Source organism: Saimiri boliviensis, chromosome 2 (genome assembly GCF_048565385.1).
Source record: "Saimiri boliviensis isolate mSaiBol1 chromosome 2, mSaiBol1.pri, whole genome shotgun sequence".
NCBI lineage: Eukaryota > Metazoa > Chordata > Mammalia > Primates > Cebidae > Saimiri > Saimiri boliviensis.
This window is the reverse complement of record NC_133450.1, coordinates 47,967,029-47,980,396: the sequence shown is the minus strand read 5'-3', so window position 1 is coordinate 47,980,396 and position 13,368 is coordinate 47,967,029. Positions and strand designations below refer to the sequence as shown.

The 13,368-nt window shown below is 38.5% G+C and overlaps 1 long non-coding RNA gene across 1 annotated transcript in view; it reads right to left on the bottom strand.

The window, feature by feature from the left end:
* Positions 1 to 229: 229 nt before the first annotated feature.
* Positions 230 to 13,368, bottom strand: part of LOC141583558 (uncharacterized) — a 72,718-nt gene continuing 59,579 nt past the window's right edge. Inside the window, exons 3-4 of the long non-coding RNA XR_012516213.1 lie at positions 11,146 to 11,727; positions 230 to 3,507 (exon numbers count right to left, since the gene is read on the bottom strand). This is a non-coding gene — a long non-coding RNA (uncharacterized LOC141583558). The remainder of the gene's footprint in view (positions 3,508 to 11,145; positions 11,728 to 13,368) is intronic.

The following is a 13,368-nucleotide window of genomic DNA, read 5'->3' as shown; positions in this document are numbered from 1 at the left end:
CATGAGAGTGCAGGTGTCTTTTTGATAGAATGATTTATTTTCCTTTGGGTATATGCCTATGATGGGATTACTGACTCAAATGGTAATTCTATTTTTAGCTCTTTGAAAATCTCCAAACTGCTTTCCATAGGAGAACTAATTTATAACTCCACCAACAGTGTATAACACTCCCATTTTGCCCAAATCTTGCCTATATCTGTTATTTTTTGACTTTTTAGTAATAGCTGACTGGTGTGAGATGCTATCTCCTTGTTGCTTTTTGATTTGTATTTATCTGATGATTAGTGATGTTGAGCATTTTTTCATGTTTGTTGGCTGCTTGTATATCTTCTTTTGAGAAGCATCTGTATAACATCTGATTCTGATTAAAATCTTACTTAAGGAAAAAATATAGAACACTAATCCACTGGGAAAATACTCAAAAAGACACAAAAACCTGCACTTAACTACCAGTCTATTATATCTTCCTCCCTGTGGCTATGTCTTCATCTGTACTTCAATAATTAATCTTAGGAAGCCCAGTTTTTTTGAAATGATAAAAATGTAGAGTTTATTGACACACAGCTAATTTAATCTTAGAGACCCAGAGACTAAAAAGAAAAAAAAAAAAACGCACAGTTAATCACAAAGTATTGTCACAAGAGTATTGCAATCATGAAATTTAAAAATCAGGTTGAAGACGTTTCCTAGCACCATGCCTCCATCCAATTCTGAAAGTGTCTTCCATTTTAGATATCCCTCAAGTGTGAATAACTCTTGATTATCTGTGATCATGAATGGACAGTGCTGTTGAACACATATAGTCCATGCAGAATCCAAAAGTTGACATGAATGATCACTAATCTGGGTCTAACAGACAACACAATGAACTAATTCAAATCTTCATTGCTTCCTGTTCTTGACTAACTTCTGACAGAAAGCCCTCAACCTATAATATAAATAATAGTCATCTCCTTGACTTTGTTTCTTAAAAACAAATTCATGGTAATAAATGTGTTTAGGAATGTTCTGGGTCTTCTGACAGGCAAACCTGGTAAATAATTTCTATTTGCTTCCCATTTCTTAACTGCACACTGAAGTGCCTTCACAGAGTTGTGAAGGTGACCCACAGGTGCTGGTGGGATCAGACCATCCTAACTGGCCCAATCCACGTGCATCATAGCTTCCCACATGACATTGTTGAGGGCACTTCTCTTTCCTGCCCAAGTTCAGAACCAACTGAGTCACAGAGTAGGCAGTTGGAAATCAACTATGGCTGATACAGTTCTTGGGAAACTGGGTTGGATGAGAGGCAAATGGACTTATTACTGTTGCCTAAATTAAACTTCCCCACTTCCAGCCTCTCTGAGAAGGGCAGTGCCTGCCCTCAGTCTTGCCACAAATTTGGGATAATAGACCCAAAACAGCATAGTTTCCATCCATCTGCAGGAAGTTCCCAAAGAGAAACCACTAAAGGAAGAAGTCCCAGGTGTGTCTCGAATGCCCAGTTTCTTCTCCGAAACTCATTAATCTGATCAGTACTCCCACCTTTTCCCACTTTTCCCACCTTTTTCCACTGATGAGTGGGAGTACTGATCAGGGGTAAGCAAGGGGGAAACGGGTGGCCAGCAGAGTCCTCCACTGCAGTGGCTCTTGAACTTGTGTATCAGAATCACTGGCAAGGCTTGCTATAACTGCAGATTTCTGGGCCCACTAAAGAGTTTCTGATGCAGGTCTGAGACCTGAGAATGCCCATTTCTAACATGTTCCTAAGTGATGCCAAATCACTGCTCTTATGCAATGGTTCTCAACCTTGACAAATATTGGAATCATGAGAGAGAAGTGAATGTCTCCTCCTATCATTCCTCAGATTTTTTTCCCTTTTAACTCATAAAGCTTAACCCTTAATCCAGTGGTTTAGCAGAGGTGTGGCACTCCCTTTAGGGAAAAGAATCAGCAGTCTATAAGAATTGTGTAGCTCCCACTTCACGATGCTTCTCCAATACTGACCATTAGTCTTTCATGAGACTACTAGTGGACAGTGATGATTTTTATCCCCAGAAAGCTATACATTTGTTTAGAGCATAAATTAACTCAAAGACCATACTGGACTCAAGTACTCCCTGTTCTATTTCCTATCCTAAATTAACACCCAGCCACATTATCCAAAATAGTTCATTAGAGATTCTGCAGTGAAATCTAATGACACCAAGATATTCCAATAAAATGTCAATGACAAATGTTCCCATTTGAGTATAAACATTCTCCCACCATGAATTTCTGAGGTTGAAATTATAACTCCAAAATTAATTTCTCTGAATATTAAAGTCTAAAATCAAATTACCTTGCCTTTGTGTTAAAAGCCAAAAGAAATCAAATACCCAGATTTCATCCTCCCCAGTTTCTTATTTTTCTGAGCCTATCAGAGAGACACTTTTTATACCTAGGTAGAATTATCATTCTTTTAGCAGCTGCAATGGAGTTCTCTTCCACTGGGATAGGTATAGTTCTCCTAGGATCTTAAAAGTTCAGCTCTACTGATATGTGCTTCCCTTTGGGGGAGATAAGGAGAACACTAAAGATTATTCAAGTTCCAGTCTCACGCCCACTTGTTTTAGAAAACATGTTAATCCTTAGCAGTTAGCAGATATCCCAGGCAAAATTATATCCCCAAAACCTTCTCCTTATTATTACCAAAGACCATAGTGGAGACCCTGTGATATCTGAGAAAGAGACTGATAAACCTAAATGAGACAGAATTCTTAGTTTCAACTTTGCCATGATAATTGTCATTCTATGTTTTTTTCTGGAGAACATGACTTTGAACCCAAAATTTGAATAATGTCTACCAACTAGAGGCTAATTATGCACTATTTGCACCATATTAGAGAGGGGAACCAGAAGACCACCTGTGCATATTGTCTTGGTAATTAGAGGGTGGACTTTGAGACAAGGCTACCTTCTAACAAAATTTAGAAATTTGCAGTGGTGATCATTCCAGTCATTGGGCTTTATTTTGTGGTTTATTTCCAACCCAGCATGTTGAAAAGTGATTCCATTTGCCTTTGAGAATTGTGTTTCTGCCATCCCACTGCTGAAGTGAATGGAGATTCTGTCTAGTGACTTAGTCTCCACTATCTCTTGCAAAAAGGCACTCTCAGGCCTATGCCACAGTGGTGCTTGTCACTGCTTTTTTTGTTTTGTTTGTTGGTTTGTTTTTTGTTTTTGTTTTTCTGAAATCACTCAGATCCAAGAAGCCTGCCTCTCCAGGAAGATTTCGCTCTCATCTTGCATTAGTTTCAGCTGGAATATCACTCTCAGCAGATTCCTGAAGGGAAGCTGCTGATGGTTCTGAAGCCTGTGCCCTGGAGTCTAGGGAAAAACAAGGCTTCTGCCAGGTGTTCCTCAAGATCGTCTGTCCTCAGCTTTGAAAGGTCTTGTCTCTGAGTAGCCTTCCTTTGAGCTGTATCTTATTCTGTAGAAGTGGAATACAGCCTTAATGCTCTATTTCCTTCGTTCTCCTATTTTCTGAAAAATTCAGTAAATTTTAATTAGCTTCATCAACGTATAATTTACATACAATAGAACTATTTTCAAGTATACAGTTTGATGAACTTTAATAAATGTACATCATCATGGAACCATGACAATCAAGATACAGAACATTTTCATCACTCCCCAAAATTCTCCTGTGTCTTTGAAGTCAACACCCTCCCCCACCCACAGCCCAGAGGATTCACTGATTAGCTGTCTCTATATTTCACCTGTTTTACAATTTTATATAAGCGAATCATGCAGTGTGTAGTCTTAAAGGTTTGGGTTCACACGCTTACCATATGTTTGAGATTCACTCATGTTTCTGCATGTATCAGGAGTAGTTCACTTTTATCCCTGAGTAACATCCCACTGTATGAATATACCAGAATTTCTTTGTCCAAACAGTTAGTGAATATTTGGGTAGCTTCCAGTTTTGGACAATTATGAGTAACACTGCTTTGAGCCTACATTTACAAGTGTTTCTATGAAAACATTTTTAAAATTCTCTTCGATACTTAAGAGAGTTTGCTGGGCCATATTCTAAGTATGTATTTAACTTGAAAGAAACTGCCAAACTGTTTTCCAAAGAGGCTGGATCCCCTCTTTTGCATTCCCATCAGCAACGTATAAGGTTCCAGTTGCTGCTCCATAATCTACTGATTTGGGGGGATATTTTCCTATTTTAAGATGTAAAAATGTTTAATATTTTGTCTTTCAATATTTTGACAGTCTTTGTAATGTTACCCACCCTGGTGGATGTGTAGTGCTGTCTCGTTTGCATTTTCCTAATGGCCACTGGTGTTGAGCATCTTTCATGTGCTTTTGCTCAAGCTTCTATCTTCTTTAGTGAAGTGCTTGTTTAAACATTTTGCCTGTTTTTTTAAAAAAAATAGTTTCTTCTTGTTATTGAATTATTTATATACTTTGAAAACAAATATTTTTGCAGAATACGTGTTTTACAAATGTTTTTTCCCAAGGCTATAGTTTGCCCTTGCATTATTTAAACAATGATGTTTAAAGAGTAGAAGTTTTTCATTTTAATGTTCAAGACCCTACCTAAGAAATGTTTACCTACCTAAAGGTCACAGATTTTTTTTTCCTTTTTTTCCCCCAGAAATGTTGTAGTTTAGCACTTACATTTTGGTCAATGGTTCCTTTCAAGTTAATGTTTGTATATTGTATATGGTAAAAGTCAAAGTCCTTTTTTTTTCTTCATAGTGCTTGTTGTAGCCACATTTAAAGACTATCCCTACTTTATTATCTTGATACTTTTGTCAAAAATCAATTGATCATCTATGTGTGGGTCTATATTCTGATTCACTAATAAGTATGTGTGCACTGATGCCTGTAACCCACTGTCATTACATGTAACTTTACAGGAAGTGTTAAAATTAGGGTTCTTTTTCAGAATTAGATTGTCTATTCTAGTCCTTTGCAGCATCATATAAATTTTAGAATCACCTTGCCAACTTCTACAAAATTCTTGCAAGAATTTGTGTTGGGATTGCTTGGAACCTATAGATCAATTTGGAAAGAAACAATATTGAGTCTTCTAATCTATGAATATGGTATATCTTGCTATTAAGTCTTTAATATTTTTCTCAGCAGTATTCTACAATTTAGTATACAAGTCTCTCACATATTTTGTTAAACTTAAGAATTTCATGTTTTTCAAATGCTACCCTATTTTTAAATTTTAGTTTCCAATTGTTTATCCTCATGTATGAGTCTTATCATTTTTCTTTATTTATCTGTTAATATGATGAGTTATACTAATTGACTTCTAGTATTAAATCAACTTTGCATTTCCGAAGTAAACCCCTCTTGGTCATTATATATTATCCTTTTTATATGTTTTTTGGATTTAATTGGCTCAAATTTATTTGAGAATTTTACATGTATAGTTATGAGAAATATTGGCCTATAGTTTTCTTCTCATAATATTTTTGTCTGGTTTTGGCACCCAGGTAATGCTGACCCCCTAAGCTAGAAAATATTGCTTCCTTTTCTATTTTATGGAATTATTAATAACAACTAGAATTATTATTTCTTCTTTAAATGTTTGGACTAATTCACAGTAAAGCCAACTGGGCTTGAAGTTTTCTTATTTGTCAGAAGCTTTCAATTATGGATTAAATTCTTTTGATAGATATAGGTTATTTATCTATAATTTTTAGCTTATCTGTTTTCTTTCTTTGGGTTTCTATGCTTTCAAAAGGATGCAAATCAACCTCATGGGTTCCTATTTTCATTTTCACAGAGCTATGGTAATTATCGTCTTGTAAGAAATTTGTCTATTTCATTTAAGCAGTTGAATTCATTGACATCATGTTGTTCATAATTTTCTTTGCCATCTGGAAAATCTGAACTGATACCCCTTTTTTATTCCTACATTTTTTGTTTTTTCTTTCTTGTTTTCCTTATAAGTCAGACTATAGATTTATTTATTTTATTGATTTTTTTCAAAGGATCAATGAATTAGTTTCCTATTGCTACTTCAGTAAATTACCACAAACTTAGTGGCTTAAAAGAATACAAATTTATTATTTTGCAGTTCTGAAGGTCAGAAGTCTAAAATGAGTCTCACTGGGTTGAAGTTAAGCTGTCAGCAGGACTGATTCCTTCTGGAGACTCTGAAGTCTGCATCCATTTTCATGTATTTTTTAGTTTCTAGAGGCCACTGGCATTCCTTGGCCCATGATCCCTCCCCACATTTTCCAACTTTCATCACCCCTCCTGCTAATCTCCGATATCCTACCTCCCTCTACAAGCATGTTTGTGATTACACTGGAGGACCCACTAGGATAAAACCCTTAACTCTTTTAGTAATCACACCTGCAAAGTTCTTTTTAATCATATAAGGTAACATGTTCCCAGGTCCCAGAGATTAGGACATGAACATCTTTGGGAGACCATTATTTAGCCTATTACTATTAACTTTTGATTTTATTGTTTCACTTTTTTGATGGCTTAATTTCCTATTTTACTAATAATGTTGTCTGTATTATTTCCTTCCTTTTTTGCGTTAGATTTAATTTGCTCTTTTTCTAATTTCTTAAGGTAGAAGTTTGGATCATTGATTTGAAATATTTTTTTTTAATAAAAACACTTAATGCTATAAATTTCTCCCTAAATACAGCTTTTGATACATCTCAATTATTTTGATGTATTGTTTTCAATTTCATTCAATCCAAAAATATTTTTTGTGAGTTATTTTTTGACACACGTTATATAAAAAATATTTTTAGATTATTTTCTAGATACATTTCTCTTAATCTCTAATTAATTCCATTGTGTGCTAGTTTAATTTTCCTGCATGTTTTGATCCTTTTAAATTCATTGAGAGTGAGATGTGTTTTATGACTCAGAATATTGATGAATATTCCAGGTTTACATGCACAAAGCAAGTATTCTGTTGTTTTAGAGCAAAGTATTCTATTAGGCCAATTTGACTGATAATGCTGTTTAAGACATCTTTACTCATACTCATTTTCTGTCTACTTTTTGTATCAATTACTGGGAGAAGTGTGCTGAAATCTTTAAGTATAATTGTGAATTTGCTTTATTCTTTTGGTTCTGTAAGTTTTTGCCTCATGGATTTTGAAGCTCTATTACTAGGTAATGGATGTAGTAACTATGTCCATTTAGAATAGTTACGTCCTCTTGGTGAATTGACCACTTTATCTTCTTATGTAATGTCAGATTGAGATGCAGAGTGGAGGCCAAAGTGGGATGCTTGCTTCTGAAATGAAACTGTCACAGGGAAGGAGCGGGAGGAAGAGCAGGAGGGATCTAGGCCTGATTTTGCTCATATGTTGGTGAGCTGGGGTCTGGACACCTTTCTCCAAAAGAACCAAGTCTCAGTGGGGCTCTTTTTAGATGCCTTTTAATTGTTTCTCATTCAAAGCTATTTTTTAAGATCAAGAATTTTCCACCTACCTTTATAAATAGAATATAAAAGTAACAGTAAATTTAGGGGAGCAGAACACAGCTCCTAGGTGGGGTGGAACTGTGTGTGGTGTGTGGCAGAGCTTGAGACTGCAGCACAGGCTAAAATCCCAGCTGTCAACGCATTCCCTTCCTGGGGAACAATGACTCTAGTTGACTGTAATAATAATGATGTTTTAAAAATTGTTCAGCAGAGAGAGTGCTGTTTTGATGGGACTCTGAGGTAAACTCTTGGGTGAGTCAGAGATACAATGGGAAAAATTACTGGTGCTTGAGAGATTTTGAAATATTGGCCTTGCACGTATCCCAGAGAAAATGAATGCTTGATGGATTTTTCAAAGTTGATGAAGGACAAGAGTGGTTGTTTCCTCCCCCACCCCCACCCCCAGCCGACTTTTCAGATTCAAGGCTCACATGGGGAGTCATTCCGAGGGAATTTTGGCCATCTCTGCCAACTGTACTTATGGCTAGAGGCTAAATGGTACCCTGAATAAGGATCCGGAACTGTGGCTGTTCTAAAGTGTCCTTTATCCAGTGACTGAGGCTGGATCTACACAGTTCAAGTGCAGTCAGGATTCAGTCACTCTCCAGTTAGAGCATGGCCACTACTCCTCCATCCCAGCTCATACCACAATCTGTGCATTGATGACACTCCAGCCCCACTGGTCTTCTTGGTGTTTCTCATGCATGCCATGGGCATTGAACTTGCTGTTTGCCCTACCTGGAATGCTCTTGTCCGGATCTGTGCGTGCGTGGCTTTCTCTCATCATTCAGGCCAATCTTCAGAGGCCTCCCTCACCAGACATCCTAAAGGAGTTCCTCTCCATGTCTTATTTTCTTCCAAGCAAGTATTTCTACTATTTTCTGATGTATTCATGCTTTTCTGTCTTTCTCCCCAGAAGAATGTAAGTCCTCTGGGAGCAGGAACCCTGGTTTACTTGCCCACTACTGTGTTCCCAGCACCTACAGCCACACGTGGCACACAGTAGACACTCAAGAAATGTTTGTTAGAGAGCTGAGGAAAGGACAGTGGATGGGGAGGCCAGCTGCTTCACCCGTCCATAAGTAAGCACACACACTCACAGGCGTGCTGAAGGCCTCAGGGGAGGGCACCAGGGCATTAGCAAAGCCGTCCTCTCACCAGGACTTCCGTATTGGGTCCACAGTTGAAAGAAAAAAATTTAGGATTTGTGCTGATCATCACATCTGCCATGTACTGATGGTTTTCAAGATAGGACAGCCACAGAGCTTTCTCATTTTAGGTATAGCAACTCTTTCCTCACTCATTTTTAATAATGATTTCTTTGCTTTTCTTTGAAGCGTATTAAAACCAGCGGCCTGTCCTGTTTGCAGGAGTTGAAAGATGGGTGTGGGGAATGTTGACAAGCCTTCTGACCATGCAAGAGGATGAGATCACTGGTCCTGGTTCTTTGCAAGGTAATATAGTGGACTTTGTTAAGATTGAAGGCAATCACCATTTATGTGCTTCCTTTTCCAGAATTTTAGAGTGAGGCAAACACCTCCCCCAGGGTCATCCTGTTCAACATTCCACCAGCTGTGGCACTTTTCATGACATGGTTAATGAATAATTGTCCGGTCTTTGCTAGAATAGATTCAACTGCACCACAGGGCAGGCAGCCAATATTTTACCACTGAGAAAACTTTCCTAAGGAGATTTTCCAATTAAATTGATTCTTTATTTCTCTTTAAAACACCTTTTCTATGGACAGTTGGTAGATATTTTTAAGCTTGGGATTTGGACCATATGGAGTAAAATATTTAGAAATGTTTAGAGCTATTTTGTCCCTTCTGAAAATGAGATTGAGAATAACCTGAGAGAAAATATAACACCATTGGCTTTCCCATTCATAAACACATTCTGCTTGGCATTTCTCAGACATTCTGTGATGTGAGGGAGCCTGGAGTTTATACTGCATTTGCACATTATCCCACTGCGATAGGAAATTATTTCTCCTTGGCCAACTCTTATCATGCAAATTGCTCTAAAATCAGATTACAGCTGCTTGTTTTGATTGATTAGTTAGTTCTGCCTTTTAAAAATCGCTTATATATCTTATCAGTGAGAATAAAGCTAAGAATGCAATTACAACATTTACTTATGGGTTTCTAAGGGTGTTTTAACAAGAAGCTGAGCAGAAACAGCTCCTATATAAAAGTGAAGCAGAAACAAACTTCTTCACAATGATTAGTAAATCTGTCAAATAACCCAAAGAGATACAGAATATTATTAAATGAAGTTCATCTTTATAGCACTGAGCAACCATTAAATGTCAGTTTATTCCAGGACCTGCAGGGGATGGAGGATGAATAAAACTTTGAAGGTTACACTCACGAGGTCCAAAGTAGACGCCTGTGTCTCTGTCCATCCTCCCCTCAAGGGAAATCATGCAGTGTGTCTACTTAACGTTCTGGCCAACTATAGTGGGAATTTCAGGGATAAGACAGGGAGAGGCAGTGACTATCGGTAGACGGCATGTGTATCCCAGGCTCTGGGGCGGGACATTCTGATGTGAGTTCCAGTTCTGTACTTACTAGCTTTGTGACCTTGGGCACATTTTTTTAACCTCTCTGTATTTGTTTCTTTGTCTGCAAAATCGTATAACTATTTTTCTTGCAAGGTTTTGAGAAGATTAGAGATCACATAGGTAAAGCTCCCAGCTGAGTGTGTAGCTCTAGGTCTTCGGGGATGTGGCAGCCGCCAGGACTGGGTTGGTTTTTCCCTGCCAAGGGCCATCCTGTCCAGCTGCAGGCATGCTGGCTACACACAACCTTCAGCGGTTCTTAAGTTTGTCTTGCTGGAAGGTGATCTTGGAGGAGCTGCGCCAAGACAAGTTGCTGAGGCCTTTTCTGGCCCTGGGTTCTTCGGCAAGGGCTGCTTCTGAGCAAGGGAGACGATTCGGGGTGCAGGGCTGCGACTCACGCAGCGCAGTCAGAAGCACTGAGAAGGCGGGTGCGAGGAGGCCAGGGAAGAAAATCCTGGATAATGTGTTTAATTTGATCGGTTCCCTGGAGTCATTAAAATGCATCCTACCCTGGACTCTCAAATTCTTGAGCTGAAATAATCAGTCCAACAGGCTTTTTTTTTCTCTCTCTCTCTCTTTTTTCTGAAAATAATGAAAGCATCCTTTATGATCCGTTTAAAATCCTCAGGCCTGTTGAAATACTGCCCTCTAGTGTTCAGGGAAGGGCGCAGCCTCTTCGGGAACCTGCTTCACCGACCAGCTTGTTACCTGATACATCTCCGAAGGAAAGATTTAAAAATGCAAGGCTGACCGCAGATAACTCATCCAGTGTAAGGGGTTGAGATGGGGGTGCCGGGAGTCAAATTCCTATTCCCGTGATAGAGAAACACAAAATTCTCTGTCGCTCATTTTCAAAAGGACCCCACCTGAATTCAGAGGGAATTACTGACCTCTGCGGCATCCTCTTGCCAAGGGGGAAGAAAAATACTCGAAGTGACTGACACTTTCCTCCCTGCCTCCCTTCCTCTAGCTACCTGCCATTTATACAGCAGCTACCAAGGCATCAGAATATGGACACAGGCAGTCTGAGTTCACGGCTGGCTTCACAATTTGCCATTTGTGCAAACTTGGGTAAGTGACTTAATCGCCGTGTCCCAGCTTTTTAAATCTATAAAATAGGGATAAAAAATTTACCTACCTCACCAGCATGTTGTAAGGATGCATGAGATGCTTGGAGTACATTGAACAAGCCCTTTCACACTGTAAACGCTTAGTGAAATAAGTGGTTATCAGTTGCTATTGTATCCTTCTCTGTCTCAGGCTTTGTCCTCGGTCCTCAGGAGTCAGCTGGGAAGACTGGCATGGCCCCTGCCCTCATAAAACGTATATGTCCACAAATCTTGGGCTTCAAGCTATTTGGGATTTTATCCACTCTGGAGGGCAAAGAAGAGTAAAGCTCCCAATGAATATTTTTTAAAATCCAAGAAAAAACAATTCATGATAGCTGAAGAGCCCAGTAGGAAACATCGGTGCCGATTTTCACAAACGGAGGTAGAATTTCCACAGGTACATTTCTGGATGCCTTGAGAACTGCTTTTCTCAAACATCACTCATGAGATACAATTTCTACTTCCATTTCCAGAGTTTATCCTCACCTTTAGCTAAAGAGCAATATAAGTCTTCAGATAAGTCAAATATGGAATTACTTGAGTCATGCTGTCTTCCTCTATTTGAAATTATATTCCTTTGCCTTTCAGAATTAGTCTCCAGAAGGCCCCTGCTAAAACACAATGTTTTGCACATTTATTATTATTCATTCATTATATGTTATTAGTCATTAACACCAGGTGTGAGATTAATTTGTTAAGTCCTTTCTAACTTAATGGCTAAATTCAGGAACATTCAGAATGAGTGCATTCTTTAAAAACTTTTCCTAATTTTAAAAATACTAAATGCTCATTGTAGAAAACATAATAGAGAACACCCTAAAGAAAATTATCCTCACCACCATGAGATAACTAACCTTAACATTTGATTCTTCTTTCCAGCTACATAATTATAGACTTATCTATGATCAATAGGTCATCTAGAGTTGCATGGATTTTGAGGTCTGGATAAAATGATGCAAACCTCAGTTCTCTCCTTGTAAAAGCCCAAAGCCCTCCCTTAAATTTCTGCAGATTGATGTTTATTTTCTCATAGTTCTTGGTTCCAGCTTCTGCCTCCATAAATGTTATCTCTGCTTATTGCCAGATCTTCCTCCTTCCCCAAAACACACATTTGTGCATGTGTGAGTGCAAGCACAAGCACACATGTACACACACACACACACACACACACACACACACAACTGTTATATTTGTGCCTGTGGTAACTGAAGACCAGAGAGTGAAAGTGTATATTGCAGCATACAGCTTCAAATAAAACATCAGCCAGGCCTTCCTTACAATGTCCTTTGGCCATCCCCATTGCCAGAGCATCCCCACCAGCCAATATGCCCTACTGTCCTCAGCCTGGGAATACCTCTGGGCTTTCTTTCCCTGTTTCTGGGCTCATGCAGAGCAATTTAGCCACTGCCTGGTGTTTCTTATACTCCTACCAACTCTTTACCCTCAGGCCTTTCCTTCTAAGTCAAGTGCCTCTATCAAGTTATTTTCTAAAGCAGAACAGTTTCTCCCTAAAAGAAATGTTGCCATTAGTAGTTAAAATAATGGAATTTCTAATTCTATTACATTTTTAATGCTGTGTTTATCATAGTGTTATGTTCCTTTTCAAGTAAACAACATTATGAACATGTTACTGTGTCAAAAATTATTCAAAAAATATCTCATGTTACATCGTCAAAATGAGTAAGTGTTCTTGGAGGAGGGGGCAGGTGAGGAACGTAACGGACATGAGAGGGGGCAGACTTCCATGGCACCCTAGGACCGAGGTTAGTTATTACAGGACATGGTGTTCCTGTCTCCCCTGGAAAAATGAACAACATATTACAAAAAAATGGCTGCGGAAACAAGAAGCAGCCTTGGAATATTCCATAATTTAGCTTAGGCTAAGCTCTGTTAAGGGATGGTACTAACATTATCCTCAGCATAGCTTTTGCTGAGACACTAGAAATTTAGAACATTCTGAATGTGATGGAAGCAAGAGATGGACTAATAAATCCAATTTCTTTAAGGTGATAATGCATCAATTATGATCTATGCTAATATACCACACAGGGTACACAGTTGGAAATAGACACAGTGAAGATAGAATTCTGGAAATGGTGGCACTTACCTAGCTTTTTACAGATTCTCAGTACTAGAATCTTCGTATCCACAAGGTCCCTCCTGAATGTGTATTTATGTAATACACACAAACCCTTAAAGAAGGGTTCTTTAAGTCAAGCCTTTATGAAGATATTAGGGCCCTTGCAAGAAAT